Source organism: Strongylocentrotus purpuratus, unplaced genomic scaffold, assembly GCF_000002235.5.
Source record: "Strongylocentrotus purpuratus isolate Spur 01 unplaced genomic scaffold, Spur_5.0 spur5_scaffold_15, whole genome shotgun sequence".
In the NCBI taxonomy this organism is placed as follows: domain Eukaryota; kingdom Metazoa; phylum Echinodermata; class Echinoidea; order Camarodonta; family Strongylocentrotidae; genus Strongylocentrotus; species Strongylocentrotus purpuratus.
Window position 1 is genome coordinate 10,061,826 of NW_022145600.1, and position 17,578 is coordinate 10,079,403.

A 17,578-nucleotide genomic window follows, 5' to 3' on the forward strand; every position below is an offset into this window, starting at 1 on the left:
TGCTATGCTTGTGAATACTTTTTTACCATGAAATTATACCCGAGTGCAAGTGACAGCCGATGCTTCGGTTTGTGGAAGGTCGAGAGCTGCATGTTGCACATCCTTTATAGATATCTAAACTTCTCTCTGTCCGTCTGTATCTCTCTCTCCCTCTCTCTACCACTACCAGGTACCATTCCCTCCATATCTCTTTCCTCTCCCTCCTCTCTAAGAGTGATGTGCATATATATGTCCTTTGATGCAGGGGTATCATCTCCACTTCTCTCCGTCTGCCTCTCTATCCCCCCCCCCCCTTCTCTTTCACTCTCTCTCTCTCCCATCTTTTTCCCTCTCTCTCTCTCTCACCTGATTTATTCTGGTAATTGCTTCTGCAGTCAAGACCAGGATAAACATTGTAAAACAAGAACCTTTTCGTGAATGAAACTTGGACAAACTTGCAAATGGTCATTACCGACTACTCACAAAGTTCTATGTCATGAAAGTCTCTGGTTTTTTAGCGCTATGGAAATGCATATGAATATCATGACAAGTACTATACAAAAAGGGAATATCCTTTTTGCTATCTAACAAGATTGAATGAATTTGCAATCTTAAAAGTAATTCTACATATTACATACAGAGGCGATACCTTACGGCGTAGTAAAAGACACTTCTTTCAAATGAGACATTTCTATTTGACCACCTCAGGAAATAAAATAACTAAAACAAAGGCAAACATAAATCCATGTACTCATAAGTTCCTTTGATAATGCTTTATTCAAATTCCATTTTACATGAAATAAGATATTTTTTTATTCTTTAAGAATACCATGAAAATCAAAGTTGGAAAATGTGGATGTTTTTGCTAAACCCAGTAGAATTAAATGTTCATGTGGGCAGGCTCAAAGGCTATTATTAAATATATAAATCTCTCTGCATTCTGCAAAACACAACACATCAGTTCATTTTTTTACAGGATGATTTACACGACAGTCCAGGTGCGAAAAGGGACTAGCAGTTACAAGTGTTAGTGATGTTGCTTGGGTGACCTCGAAGAACATCAGAGACTAGTGAAGATTTTAAGTTATCCGGACTCCCTACGATCCAGACTGTTTTTGTTGTCTATAGAGGCTGTCTCGGTCGTGATGCTTGATGATGGTGTGGTGGTGGTGCATCGCTCCTTAAGTCATGTTACCGTGGTGATTAGGGATGCTCATCAATGACATCACTCTACGATGGGGTTTCCCCTTGAAGCTACTTGTGACTGCTGGTCAACCTGGGCATGAAGATGGCTCTAGTCGAAAATACTGCCTTCTCCACCTAGGAAATGGAGGGGAAAAAATGACTAATTTAAACATAGAAGCATTATAAAAGGAAACATTAAATTATCAGATGTTATAAGATGATGAAGCAGATCCTAATCATAGATTGGTTGAGAGCGTACACGTGACCAGGCATTTATTTTGCCTAACACATAATTTTTACTCAAGACCGGTCATTGGGAAAATCATGATATGAAACATCATTTTATTAAAAAAATAAAACATCATCTTATAAAACAAATTATACACATCATTTTGTTTTGGGCATTAGTCAAGCTACCCCCACTCGATACCTTCCAAACAGTCCAAACAACCGAGGCGATAAGTTAGACTGTTCCAAATGTATGTGGGTAATTCTTAGTTTTCTTACTAATGCCCTCACTGCTGTGTATTATATATCATCATACATTGTGTTATACAATGAATTGTCTTATACACCATCAGTGTATACATGCACCTACGAAAAAACACCCAATACAATGTTGCAAGGATACATATCACTCAGGTCGACCAAGGGTACACATATTTTTCCTGACTGGGAGCCTCTGTGGAGGTATTCTTTTCAAAATGAGAAAATAAAAGTGATTCATGGAGCAGAGACACCTCAGTCACTTTGGGGGTGATTACTCTGAAAAGTAAAATGTAAAATGAAAAGTAAAATGTGGTGGTTTATTCTAACTATGAACTGGTCTATTACCTGCTGCTGCTACTACTGCTGCCTGCTCAACTTTCTTGTCCTCGGCTTCCTTTGCCTTCGCCTTCATATCCAGGATGTATGCCTCCTTCTTTTCTAACGTCTCTGTTTGTGGATGGAAGAGGAAGATTAGTTAGAAGTTGGAACAAGATTCTTTTTCTTTTTTAACCCATAGCAGTATAGCATCTCACGGTCTGCCTATATCTTTTGATCCCGAATGCTCTGAATTACAAATTATACATGAGTAGAACGTGCAAAAGTTGTTGCATGTGCAAAAATTCGAGTCCATCTCTGTTGCAGTACATTGCACTATTCATGAATAAGAACGATTTCATAAACAATAGTAATTGGAAGTCCTTTAATTTTGTGATGTAAAGTGAATTCATAATCACTACTTTCATATACAAATTAGCAAAACTTAAAAAAAAATAATAATGTAATATACATTATATTATTATTTTCTAAACGATGAAAGTTTGGAAAATAAAAAAAATTAAAAATGATGAAAAGCTGATCTTTGGTCTGTATGCATGAGCCCTACATGAATGTGAATTTAAGGGATCTGGACCTAGGTGTTGGGTGCCCACGTGTCTCAAGCAGAGGTCAGTTCCAAACTTTGCATACAACTTACAAGTTCATACTGTATCTTGAAATATACATGTACAGGTAGATGCTACAACTGTACATTATATTATACAGGGGACTATCATGGAAGGACTTGCTGAGAGACATCAATTCTGCGTGGTGTTTCACAAAGCCTTTTTTCAATGACAAATGACAAACATCAGTGACAAATCTGCTGATAACCAATCAGAAGCAAGGATTTTAGTAGCTTATAACAAAAACTGTAATTTTTCACTGATGACAAGTTTTGTGAAACACCCCCGTTCTAAAACTTCTGCATGATACTAGATTACTATAGGCTGTAGCACCTGTATTATTTTGCTGCAGAATTTGAACTTACTGTTGTGCCTTGATCCATAGGCGATGCCAACAAACAAGGCAGAGTACCTTGCAAACTGCAACAAAGGAAGACAAATGAAAGAATAAATTAGTGGTCATGAATTATGAAGGTTTTTTAAGTATTTGAACAAAGCAAGAAAAGATAGATCCATACCTATGCCCAAGTATGTATACACCAACAAGTACAGGGTGAGTTACTGAGTTTAACAGACCCACCATGGCAGTGTTAGACACATCAGACACAAACAGGCGCCAGGGACACATCACACATAACGCACCAAAAATCTAAGTCTGGATCCCCCCAAAAAATTATTTTAAAACAGTTTATAGTCTACATAGGTTTCATGTGTACAGACTGTAAAAAGTGAAATCTGACAAAGTAATACCTTTTATTAGATTGCAAAGCATCAACCTCTAATAATATTGTTGTAGACTCAAGTATGATGGGGTTGCATGTAGCCATGTACGGACGCTTTTGATTTTTGAATTTGACGAAAAATGTCCAAAAACCACCCTTTGGAATCAACTATCTGGATAACCAAATTACATTGTGTGTCCTGACAGGTTTGTTATCTGAATACCGGTATATGATTCACAGCTGTAATTTGAAGAAGTTACATTAATTAATGTAATTTCTTTATAAATCTTTAAACAAATGTTCTTGGATCTTGCTTAGTGGATCTTGGATTGTTGTCTTAAATAATATTCTGAGGGGAATTTGCACTGGAGCTGTTGTGGGTAATGTGGGTTCTCATTAATTTTGGGGGTGAAGTGGATCTTGGACTATTGTCATCATTATTCTGCAAGTGATGTTAGACAACATTAGTGATTGGACTAGATTAGAATTAAATAAATGACAGAATCTAGACTAGACCCTAGATTCTGTCATTTTTTAAATTCTAATCTAGTCTTATCACTAATGATCTAGAGACTATTAATTTGAGTATTATCATTAGGGGCGCTGGTGCTAGAACAAGAATTGTCCGCACAAACAAGGAGCGTCTTCTTAAACACGGACAGACGCGTCCAAAAAAATGAAGATCGTTGCATTTTTCGCTGACGATTCTGATTTCCGATACACGCGTTCGCGATGCGAAAAACTCGGTCCGCAATGATTTTCTACATTGACTTTGTAAAGAGGCTTTCACGTTATGAGCGATAAATCCTTGGGAAGCCCGACAACCCATAAAAGAAGACCATGAACTGGGGTTATTTTCTTACCAGAATCTGTTTTATGCATCGCGTTCGCTGCAGAGCTGCGATGAAGAAAAAAACGTCCACAAATCCTTATTTTTTCAGGATGCATTTTATCCGTGTATATTCTAGACCCTACGAGGATATCCTCGTTTATGTGGATGATCCTCATTCTCGGACCAGCACTGTTGAGTCACAAGAAAAATGTAAAAAATGCAGGAAGAGTTGGGCCCTAGTCCTAGACCTAGCGCATTAATAAAGGAATGTAGAAAAAAAAACTAGAATGCTGGGTAATGTTGTACCATTTTAAGTCAAATGTTTGGTGCACTGTCCACTCATCCATTTATTTCATACATGCACAAGTAGTTCCACGCGTGCCAACACGGCCCGCGTTAAGCAGGTAGGCCCTAGACCGAATTTTCCGTCTCTTTCGTTCGTTAGCCTCTTATTGGGGTAGGGTCGGCTCTCTCTTTAGAGACGGAAGCCGTTTATACACATGTCCTTGCTAACGCCACGGCCAGTTCTGGTCGTAGCGTTTTGCCCCCAAAATCCCCCAAAATGTCATTTTACCTCGAGCATGTTATATTGTAAATTAGGCCTAGGCTATAATAAATCAGTTCCACTTACATACTTGACTGAAATAATCAGTTTAATAGTCCCTTTTTAGGAAATTATGGGTCAAAATCGAAATCCATTTTGAAAATCTTTTTCAACATGGATTCCGATTTTGACCCATAATTTCCTAAAAAGGGACTATTAAACTGATTATTTCAGTCAAGTTGGTAAGTGGAACTGATTTATTATAGCCTAGGCCTAGGCCTAATTTACAATATAACATGCTCGAGGTAAAATGACATTTTGGGGGATTTTGGGGGCAAAACGCTACGACCAGAACTGGCCGTGGCGTTAGCAAGGACATGTGTATAAACGGCTTCCGTCTCTAAAGAGAGAGCCGACCCTACCCCAATAAGAGGCTAACGAACGAAAGAGACGGAAAATTCGGTCTAGGTAGGCCCAGGCCTACGGCAAAATTGTAACACAGCTCCATAGGTCTACAGTCACTCACACAGTCACACTCACAGTCGGTCACTCAATGCATCGCAACGGCAACGGCAGTGCAATCACGAATAGGTCTACATTGAAAAAAAGGGAATCAATTAGATTTTTTAACTTTCACACAAGTATTCGGTACGTTTAAGATACATAAATCATTCGTAAATTAAGGGCATCACGCTAATTTACCTTGATCAAGGGAGAAACAACGAGTGGTGCGGGGGCCATCTTGATTTGGGATTCAGTACAACTCGTCCTGCAGCTGCTGGCTCTTGATCATAGAGATATAATATATCTCTATGCTCTTGATCGATCAAGCTAAAGTCGCCCCGCAATGTGGTCAGTCGGCCCATATTTTGGTCACGTAGTGTGCCCAAACTAAGTCACCCAAGACTTTTTATGCACCGACACTCTAAATATTAATTTAAACAAATAAAAATCATCAAATTTATCACATACTGTAATAGAAAAAGTTACTTTCATGTCCTAAAAGCAAATTCTATGTTGCGGGCGGACAATTTGTGGCCGCGGGGGGCCGGGGGGGGGGGGCGGTGCATGCATGCTAATGGAGGTGTATAAACCAAGAGGGTATAATTTAGGTTGTATTAACCAATCATATTATGGGGAAATCTGCGGGGCTTACAACCATATCCCACATGAGGAGATTTTGCTTACTTTGTATTAATTGTAAGAAGACAGTGAGAAATTTGTATACGCCTACTGGCGTAAGCATCTTTAGAATAGACCAAAATATTGACCAAACGTTCCTTGGTTGACTAATTAACGCCTCACCATTATGAAGTTTAAACAGGAAAAAAAAAAAAAAAGACTTATTATAGCTTCCCCAGTGTGCACATAGGCCTATCCCAATCCAGATTCTAAGTATATGGTGTTCATATCCTACCCGGCATGCACCTGGGTAGTGAGAAGCAATAAGCATAACATGCATCAATTGCTTTCAGCGCATAACGGTACCTGGGGTCTCGAACCAACGATCTCTGCATCCCCAAACATGCGGCGAACATAATCAAACCACTCGACTACATCGCGTCTGTGAATCAACAGGTGCTGCACTTTAATGATAATTAAGTTCAATTCAGGTTCAAGGTGGTTATTTTTATCACCGAATAAAGGTCCAACATTTGATACCACGTTTCCTATATGCTGCACGTTGAAAACATACGAGACATTTAATAACGAAGAAAAAGATAAAAATGGGGCAATGTATAATGCCTTTTGTTAACCTCATCACTTCATCACTTACTATAGTGCTTCAAAAATCCACATCTGTTACTTTAAAAGCCAAATGTATGGTGGCCCTGAAGGGACATCGCGAATAGACTAAATCGTGAAAAATATGCGATAAAATTCACGATATCGTCAATTTTATCGCATATTTTTCACGAAGAAATTCACGAAATTGACGATATCGTGAACTTTATCGTGAACTTTTCACGATGAAATTGACGATATCGTGAATTTTATCGTGAAAAGTTCACGATATAAAGTTCACGATATCGTCAACTTTATCGTGTACTCTATCGTGTACTCTATCGTGTACTCTCCTGACGGGCGCTTCGTAAACAAAACCAGCCCTAGCTGGGGGAGACAGAGAGAAGGAAAAAAGGGAAAGGAAAGAGAAGATAAAAGGAAAGAAAGAATAATAAGAAGAAAAGAGGGAAACGGGGGGGGGGGAGGGCTCTTGCCTCCTCCTCACTCCCCCCCCCCCCCCCCCTCCCCGCCAAAAAATAAATCAGAGAGAGAGAGAGAAGGGAAAGGGAAAGGGAAAGAGAAGATAAAAGGAAAGAAAGAAGAGGAAGAAGAAGAAAAGAGGAAAACGGGGGAAGGGCGAAGGACTCTTGCCCCCCCCTCCCCCCCCCCCCCCGCCAAAAAATAAATCAGAGAGAGAGAGAGAAGGAAAGGGAAAGAGAAGAAAGAAAGAGAAAAACGAAAAAGAGGGAGAATAGGAAAGAAAGGAAAAGAAAGAAAAGAAAGGAGGCAAGAGCCCTTCGCCCCTGTTTCCCTCTTTTCTTATTCTTTTTCCTCTTCTTGCTTTCCTTTTATATTTTCTTTCCCTCTCCCTTCTCTTTCCCTTTATGGCGGGAGGGGGGAGGGGGAGGTAAGAGCCTTTCGCCCTTCCCCCGTTTCCCTCTTTCCGTCTTCTTCTTCTTTCTTTCCTTTTATATTTTCTTTCCCTTTCCCTTTCCCTTCTCTCTATCTCTCTCTCTCTCTCTCCTATTTATTTGTTGGCGCGGGAGGGGGGAGGAGGCAAGAGCCCCTCTTTTCTTCTTATTCTTCTTCCTTTCCTTTTTTATTCTCTTTCCCTTTCCCTTCTCTCTCTCTCTCTCTCTTATTTATTTTTTGGGCGGGGGGATGCAAGAGCCCTTCGCCCCCGTTTCCCTCTTTTCTTCTTCTTCTTCCTCTTCTTTCTTTCCTTTTATCTTCTCTTTCCCTTTCCCTTTCCCTTCTCTCTCTATCTCTTATTTATTTTTTTGGCGGGGGGTGGGGAGGGAGGAGGCAAGAGCCCTTCGCCCTTCCCCCGTTTCCCTCTTTCCTTCTTATTCCTCTTCTTTCTTTCCTTTTATATTTTCTTTCCCTTTCCCTTCTCTCTCTTATTTATTTTTGGCGGGGGGGGGGGGGGGAGGAGGCAGGAGCCCTTCGCCCTTCCCCTGTTTCCCTCTTATTCCTCTTCTTTCTTTCCCTTTCCCTTCTCTCTCTCTCTCTCTCTCTCTTATTTATTTTTTTGGCGGGGGGGGGGGGGGGAGGTAAGAGCCTTTCGCCCTTCCCCCGTTTCCCTCTTTCCTTCTTCCTCTTCTTTCTTTCCTTTTATATTTTCTTTCCCTTTCCCTTTCCCTTCTCTCTCTCTCCTTATTTATTTTTTGGCGGGGGGGGGGGGGGAGTGAGGAGGAGGCAAGAGCCCTTCGCCCCCCCCCCCCGTTTCCCTCTTTTCTTCTTATTATTCTTTCTTTCCTTTTATCTTCTCTTTCCCTTTCCCTTTTTTCCTACTCTCTGTCTCCCCCAGCTAGGGCTGGTTTTGTTTACAAAGCGCCCGTCAGGAGAGTACACGATAGAGTACACGATAGAGTACACGATAAAATTGACGATATCGTGAACTTTATATCGTGAACTTTTCACGATAAAATTCACGATATCGTCAATTTCATCGTGAAAAGTTCACGATAAAGTTCACGATATCGTCAATTTCGTGAATTTCTTCGTGAAAAATATGCGATAAAATTGACGATATCGTGAATTTTATCGCATATTTTTCACGATTTAGTCTATTCGCGATGTCCCTTCAGGGCCACCATACAAATGTAAGGTACCTTTTGAAATTAGATCTCTGACATTCAAGAGATATTAATTGGTGAACGATACAATGTGAAATCTTGATCTGGTAGCTAGATACCCATTAATTCAAGTTCTCTATCCGCTGCAATTGTGCAGTTTTGTCTTTTGACAACTCAACATTAAAGCATACAAGCCTCTCTCTATCCAGGCGTAGCATATTGGAATATGGTGCATATTGAGTGCATATTTTTAGCGCCTTAGTATAAAGAGTCTTGTTATAACCCTTCCCAAATGAAGAATGTTTTATTCATCTTTTTCTTGTAATGTATATAATGGACCATACTCGACACAGTTTGTGTATAAATATCGTAACATACGAAGTGCATTCAAGTGACGGAATATGAACTGCAAATCATATTTGATCCACCAGTATATTGGCATAGTCTATTCATAACTCCATCAGCCTCCGAGTCAAAACAACGCGTATACGGACACCTTCCCCTGGACATCCACCCCCAGATAACCATCCCCAGTCAACTTCCTCCTAGGACGACTACCCCCTAGGACAACTATCCCATCAGACAACTACCCCCTAGGACAAATACTCCCTAGGACAACTACCCCCGGACAACTAACCCCGGACAACTACCCCCTATAACTACCCCCGGGCAACTACCCCCAGACAACTACCCCCTATAGGAAAGTTGCCCCGGGGATGGTTGTCCAAGAGTATGGTTGTCGTAGGGGGTAGTTGTCTGGGGGTAGTTGTCTAGGGGTAGTTGTCCTAGGGGGTATAGTTGACTGGGGTGGTTATCCGGGGGTGGATGTCCAGGGGGCAGGTGTCCTAGAACCAAAACAACGACACCCTCCCTCCCCCTACCCTTTCCCACGTAGAATTTTCCTAGATCTCCCTCCTTCAGGTCCACCTCTATAGTTACAATGTATTCCCCTCTTTAAAACAAATATTAATGAACGATAATGCTTTTGCTAATTCGTCTGGCAGCACAGCAAAGAAGTTCATACACGTCGGCTGCCCCGCAAGAAGGCCTTTACTCCCATTGGCAATATATCTCTTACGGTTTTTTTGTGGGCAACCGACGCTGAAAATGGTTCTAGAGATATCGAAAGGGATAGTTTTATCCGGGCTTCTCTCCATATCCCTCCCCTCTCTTTCTCTTTAATGAGTGTTCAAATCAAACGGCTTACAAAACTCCTACTGGAAAATAAGCGGGGAAAATTGAGCGTATCTGAACTTGAGTGACTTTATACTGTACTATTCCGATGCTTTATGCCATTCGTCAATTGCTCGAAAACAACTAATCTTTATCTTCGATTACTGTACGAGAATGTGTATCTTTATTCAAAATAAATCTGTTTCCAATACAACACATTTAAATGGAAAATTGAATACATTTTAGTGCTCAATAATTGAACGAAGAATGATTTTGATTCGTGCATGAAGGTACTTAAATGAAAAACAAAAATATAATGTCCTCTTACCCCCCCCCCCCCCCCCCGCCTTTTCAGTCGGGCACCTGGATGCTCACCTGACGGGAATTTAATGCCTAAAACTTCTGAGCTTCTGGGGTCTAGGCCCCCTGGACCCGACACCAATTAGTGGCCTACCATGCAGTGCCACAAATAAGGTATCAAAATATGCTCATCTGACGATAATTTCATGTATAAAGCCCATGAGCTTTGTTAAAATATGTTTATGTTTAAGCAATCGATATCAATATTGAAAACGTTTATTTATTTTATTCAATTGTATGTTTTTGTTTGTTTTACACATTTGGAGGAATAAAACAAAATTATTATTTAAAAAATGATAATAACAAAAGTGTGTGTTTGAGCATTATATACTAAGGAACACTATTTCAGATTCGGCTTTGTTGAAGATAACTTTTGTAAGCAAAAGATTGAAACATATTTACACTTGTTCTGGGAGCGTGTACAGTTAAAAGGTTATGGCAGAATGTAATAGCTAAGTTTGAGCTAAGGGAATTAACGTCTGTCGACTGGGTAGATATTCTTTTAGGGTTGTCCGGTAATTCCCTACGAATAAAGATATTTAATACAAATATGTAGGGGAAAGTCCGTAATATTGTCTTTGGGTGAGTTTCAAAAAGAACTGTTGGAATTTAGGGATAAGGAAAAGAATATTGCAGGGAGGGCAAGTAAATTAGCCTTACATTTACAAGAGTGGGAACTAGTGAAGTTTTCATGAACTTTTAACACTGGGCTATTGTAGCCTCGTTTAAATGATTTAAGAAAAATAGATTATTTCTATTTTCTGTCGCTCCAATTTGGGGTATTCTGAGGAGGCTAGGAACAGTGTGTGGTATATTATGTGTGGAAGTGTGGTCGGTTGGTGTTTGTGTCGCATGGTAGGGGGGGGGGGGGTAGTAGTGTATTTGGTTGGGTGGATATTTTGTTTTATGTTACAACTTATTTCATTTTGTTTTCATCAATCGTAAAATCTATGTAATGAAAATGTTTTGAATTCATGTCAAGAAGAAAAACAACTGTATTTTATGCCTAAGATCGATTTGTATTGTTTAGAATCAATTAAAAAACTAATGAAACAAAAAGTGTTGGAAAGAGAAAGAGGAACTTTGTCCAACGAGATGTAAAGTGAAAAAAGTAGAAAATATTGCAACTCACAACGCTTGATGGATTACGTAAGAGGCATGGATTAAACTTCACAAGCGCTTTCGATTTATTCTCATCAGGTCAAAGAAAGTGCTTGTAAAGTTCAATCCATGCCTCTTGTATATTCCAAATATAGCGTCGTGAAAGGATACACCTTTTTAAATATACATCACTCTATTGATACTTTAGCAATAAAGAAACAGAGAAATTATGAGAAAGCCATACAACGAGTAGGTGAACTTAATAAGATGATCCAAGGACTTGACCTGATTAGTGGTCATAAGTATCGTCCTATAACCCTTTCTATTTCTATTGCCAAACCAATCAATGACGAGCTGATTAGAACTAATCGCTAATCGATACAGACCCTTGATACAGACCCTTTCTATTTCTATTTTTATTGGTCTGAATGAGCTATAAATACTGTTGTTAAGCCAGCAATGGTATTTATTCGTAATAAAAAAAAACCTATTTGCCTCATGTATACAAAAGCTTGAACTGCACTTTGGTATATTTAAAAACCCACCTCTTTCTAAACGTTGCTATTTAATTATTTCAATGTAGCGTAAGGATTTGGGTTGTCTTAGTTTACTTTATTTTAGTTAAGAAAGTGATATGTTTGTGATTGTAATATGTACAGCGCCATGAGCGTCAGAGCCTGGCGGATACCGGCGCTATATAAATATTCACATCAATATTATTATTATCGATATCGATATACAATACATATATAGTATTTTCGATAAGGATATCAAGTAGTTGACTTTGGTGATTCATTTAGTTCCGATATGACTAACGTTCCTGCGAGGATATTGCCAAAACTAGCACCTGTAGTACCGTCTATTTCAGAAACCAAGCAAGGGAAATCTGTGTTATCGCTAATTTGATTCGAACAAACAGCTCGGTGTACTTGTGGAGAACGGTCAACATGGCTCATCTCACGATGGATTCCTCGACGCGAACACTCTTGATCTTGATAGTAATATTTTTAGGAGATATCGTGCAGAAGGTAAGAGTGGACATCCCTCTTCGTTCACCACATCCAAACTATAGCTGCCCAGTCCAGTTGAAACACTTCGCGGCTAAGTGCGCTCATCTCAATCTAACCTCAGTTCCCCAAGACCTTCCGCATGGCCTGCTGGGCTTATCCTTACATGATAACCAATTAACAGAACTTGGAAACAGATCTTTCATGAATTACAACCAACTTGACACATTAAATGTTGGTTTTAACATCATTGCTTTCATTGAAAGTGGAACCTTTGAACCTCTACCACAATTGCGGGCCTTGATACTAGAGCATAACCTGATCACTTTTCTGCCCATTTATTTTCTTCAGAAGAATGCTCTTTTATATTTATTAAATTTATCACATAACAAGATCAGTAACGTCTCTAGCACTTTGGAGAGTGCTCAGAAGGGAAACTATTATGGATGGCGGAATATGTCAACAGTGAATCTCTCCTACAACAAATTTACAACTATGAATGAGGATGACTTTTTACCATGGAGAAATTGCTCTGTCGATAAGTTCAATGTAAATAATAACAATGTGACGTTTCTTCAACCTTTGGCGTTTGAAAGTTTGCACATAGGTATTCTGAACATAAAAGATATCAGCCTAGCTACTTTTGACGTCGGGTATTTCATGGGCCATGTTGAAATCGACAGACTTCTGGTTGGTTCTTCAGGCATAAAGTACATTCGCCCAGGGAACATATCGTTGATGCAAACAGAAAATGTGCCACTGATTAAAGAACTTTATTTAGATTCTAACATCTTAGAAGACATTCCCGGGTATGCTCTGCGTGGTTTTGAAAAACTGCAGGTCCTGAACTTTCAAGGGAACCGTATATCTCGCATCAATAATGAATCATTTTGTGGCTTACCAGCACTAGTAGACCTCAGTTTGTCTTGGAATAGAATACATTCACTTCCACACGCCTCGTTCGCTTGCGCCTCGAATCTCAAGAAAATAGATTTGTCACGTAATAACCTCGCGACCTTGGATCCCCAATGGTTTGATGGATCCTGGTTTCTTAGTACCTTGGTGATAGATCAAAGTGGTATCCGTAGCATCAGGGTCAGACCATGGAATGCAACTAATCTTCATACTCTTGTTCTTACAAAAAACAATCTCGGTTCCCTTTATCATGGCACCTTCACTGGCCTGGTAAATTTGAAAGCACTTAATGTTTCTGGCAATGCCAATCGTTTTCGGATGTCAGAGGACGCCCTCACTTCAGTCAGTTCCTTAGAATTCTTCGACATGTCGTATTCGAATACATTTACAATGATAGGTTCGTTTAATAATATGCAACATCTATTTAATCTGGATATGTCATATAGCCGGTTAAAAATTCCATCAGTTGACCAGTTTAGGAACGCATCCGCACTGAGGGTTCTTAATATGTCGGGATCTCATCTCAAAGCTGAGGATTTAGTAGATATACAGACAGGGACATCGTTGTTCTCAGGCTTGGTCTCCTTGCGGACCCTTAAACTACGGCAAAATTATTTAAATACCCTGCACGCTCTTCCTGGCATATTCACCCCGCTTGGAAGTCTTGTTGAGCTAGACTTAACAAGTTGTCGTATACAACAAGTTGCCTCAGGAACATTTGCAAATTTAACGACCTGCTTCAGCTTCATCTTCCTGACAATCACTTAACCAGCATTTCCAAGGACGCTTTTCAGGGTTTGCACAATTTACGGGTGTTGCATCTGCAGAACAATTCAATTGCATTCATCGAGAAAGGGCTGTTTGTGGGCACAAAGGAACTTGAACAGTTGTACTTACAAAATAATCACATTTCGACCGTAGCCTCCAACACTTTAATGCCGTCAAGTTTGATTAGATTAAATATCGCATACAATCCCTTCACATGCGATTGCAAACTCGCCTGGTTCAGACAATGGTTGGAAGAGGTTGAAGGAAAAATAGATCTTGCTCCAGAAAATCAAACCCGTTGTTCTAGCAGTTCCTTTAAGGTGTTGGTCAAACAAATAATTTGGTCGTTCCATCCGAATGAATATTGTGGGATCAATGTCATGATTATCGTTTCTTCATGTCTTGCGCCGATTTTAGTTTTAACCCTCGGTATTCTCGTGTATCTTAACCGATGGTGGATTAACTATAAGTTGTATCTCCTCAAGTTGGCCATCGTTGGTTACCATGAGATCACTGAAGATCGAACTCCGGAGGACTATGAATTCCAAGTCAATCTCATGTTCTATGAAGACGATGAATGGTGGGTAAATGACTGCATGAAACCTTTTTTGGAGCAGAGGATGCCTCATCTGGGGCGCGTCATATTTGGCGATGCCGATCTTCACCCAGGATCGTTCTACTTGAACGCCATCTATGACGTCATCGAAAACAGCCACAAGACAATATTGTTGCTAAGCAACCAGTCTGTAGATGATACCTGGTACATGACCAAGCTCCGTATGGCAGTGGAGCACATGAATGACACCAAGTTGGAGAAGGTCATCCTGGTTTTCCTTGAAGACATCGATGATGACCATCTACCGTACCTTGTTAGACTCTTGCTGAGTCGGAACAAGCCTTATCTAGTGTGGACAGAGGATGAAGAAGGTCAGGAGGTCTTCTGGGCAAAGGTCCAGAAGAGCATGAGATCAAACCGGCAAATGAACAATGTAATACCCATTTAAGAAGACGGTTGAGTTGTGGACCTAAGATTACATTATGAATTAAACTGTCCGGAATTAGCAATTAGCATGATTTAGAAAAGGTTGATCATATACGAGGTGGCACAAAGAATTTGTGCTGAAAGTAAAATTCTAGCATTGGATACTATGTGCACATAAGTGTGTGCGTGGGTGTGTGTGTGTGTGTGTGTTTATGTGTGTGTGTGTGTGTAGGACTACACAAATATAAGACATAGCAAGTTAATTTATCCAAACACTTCAGCTTTTTACTGTGATGTTCCGAATGTGATGGCATTTGAAGAGCAACCCTTAACGAGGGACATTTTAACGGTGATATTCTTCCAAAATTACTTTTAAATAACGAGAAAGCTTGATCTTTATTCGCAGACAGTTCCATATCTAAAAAAATCGGTAAGATTTCGAAATTCTGATATCACCAATTGAAAGAGAAAGTAACATAAAGTTACCTCGTGACGAAATAGGGTGTGAAAGAATGAATTATTGACAAAAGATCGGCAAATTTATTGTTTAGTCTTTTGCGTCCCTCCCGAAAAAAATGAACTTACAGGGAAGGTTCTGGAAATGTTCATTTTGACAGACAATGTCATCAAAATTGTTAGTAAATAGTGATACCAACTGATTGTTTGATATATTGACTTGTAATTTACGGAATTACCTTACCTTTGATAAGTTGCTTTTTTGTGTGCGAATCAATTAAGGTCTCATTGTTTTTATGACCTTTTCTTCACTTCAAGAACATTCCAATCCGGCATCTAGTTTTGAGATTGCGAAATTGCAGGAATTCTTTAGACAATTGTACCTATTTGTAGTCTAACATTTGGACATTCAAATTTACTGATTGATCTAAATTAATTTGTGAATAATATGAGAAATTATGGATCAAAAATGGTATTCCTTTGCTTTAACATGTACGCGAACTTTGGACACCCTATTCTACCTCCCTTGCAATGTGCCTGTGATGGGGACAGTTTGTTTTCGAGGCCAACTGTTGATTACCATTGAAAAGTCTTCTTGAAGTTATAAATTCGAAAACATGTTATCCATTTATGAACTTCCGGTTTCATCATTTAATTTTACAGTTTCCTTCAAGAAATATGTGCTTGTAACTGAATTTTGGTGCATCATATTAAGATACATGCAAAAAAGACAGCGAGTTGTGACTACAACATTATTTTAAATCCACGTCTATCTCACTATCTCTCACTTACCCTGTTACCATATCTGATTACTTCTTTACGTTTTATCATTTTTGTATCGGTAATATTGCAAATATTTTCATCTCAGACTCAAACATTTCATATAATTTGGCCAGTGGGACATGGAAGAGACTAGATTTCCAACGACTGTGTAGAGTGTGGCTGTGTTCGGGAAGGGAGGGGGAATTGCGGAGTTTGGGAAGTTTTTGGTATGTAGGTGAAGGGTGGATAGGTTACATTGTATGTGTGACTGTCTGTATGTATGTTGGCATTAATGTATCAGGATTATGACTTTGGAGGATTAAGAATGTTTGATTTTGAAATGTCCGTTGAAATACAGTGTATAATGTGGATAAAACGTCTTTTATATGGAGAGAAAAGTTTGGAATGGAAGTTTTTTTAGTTGCTTATTGCTTACAGTTTGTGGGTGGTAGATTTCTATAAAAAAAATGTGATTATGATATAAAAAGATTAAGATCGTTTTAGACATTCCACCATACTGTATGGAAATGTTGCAAGAATGGCAAGAGACAAATAATTTAAGGTATTTTGATGGTTATATGAATAAATATATGTACAAATGTAAAAACTGTATTTGATAAATACTTGTTTGAAAGAGGGATTGTGATTGAGAAAGCTGACGTTAAGTCCGTTCAATATGTTATGAACCTCGGTATGAAAGGTAATAATTTTCTTATGATTATTGATATCTATGATGCGATACCCAGATTATGGAAAGATGATTCAGGGTTAATACAATTTCTCGAGGTTGATGTTATAAGGTATAATACTTATTTTTATATTTCAGGTAAAAAAAATACAGTTTTTGGATGTGGGTTCAAGAACAATTTATGATTATTTTATAAAAGTACTACAGCATAGTACGTATGACTTGCAGGTAAGGGATGGGCAGAATAATTATGATTTTATAGATAATGAATTAGAAGAAATATTTGTTAGACCAAGAACTACTATACTCATTAGAAAACAACGAGAAATTCAATTGAGATTATTGCATGGAGCCATACATACTAATGAGCATCTCCATAGATTTGGTTTTGTTGGTAATACTTTATGTTTGTAGAAACATTTATTTTTTATCTTGCGGGAGCGCTCAAATCAAAGGATATGGCAGGCTTTAGTACACATTTTTGAGTAAGATGAAATTAAAGATTTCGAATGGCGAGATAATTTTATATTTGTTGGGTTGGGAGGTAGTTCATATAGAATACAAATCTGTAATACTATAATTTTCTCGTGAAGTATGTGATATTTATGTCAAGATCGGGGAGGGGGAGGGGGGCAAGTACTAACTTTAGATAAGATGAAGAAAATATTGCTATAGCGCCATATGTGGCCTTTAACAACACTACTGCATATATCCAATTCATTTCGAAGACTACAATGCGTTCTTTCTCCGAGAAAATTGACCAAATTGACCAAGATAAGCAATTTTGATCGTAAAATTTTGCTCTGATATAAAAACACAATTTTCACTGAATGTTGTGGTGTATGCAGATATTTAGGGGTGGCTCTTAAAA

General features: G+C 39.0%; 1 long non-coding RNA gene across 1 annotated transcript; it reads right to left on the reverse strand.

The window, feature by feature from the left end:
- Positions 1 to 737: 737 nt before the first annotated feature.
- LOC586809 lies at positions 738 to 5,477 on the reverse strand. Its single transcript, XR_004064129.1, has 4 exons — positions 5,395 to 5,477; positions 2,960 to 3,014; positions 1,999 to 2,100; positions 738 to 1,299 (listed from the first exon to the last, which is right to left on the reverse strand). It is a non-coding gene; the product is annotated as an uncharacterized LOC586809 (long non-coding RNA).
- Between the last annotated feature and the right edge of the window lie 12,101 nt (positions 5,478 to 17,578).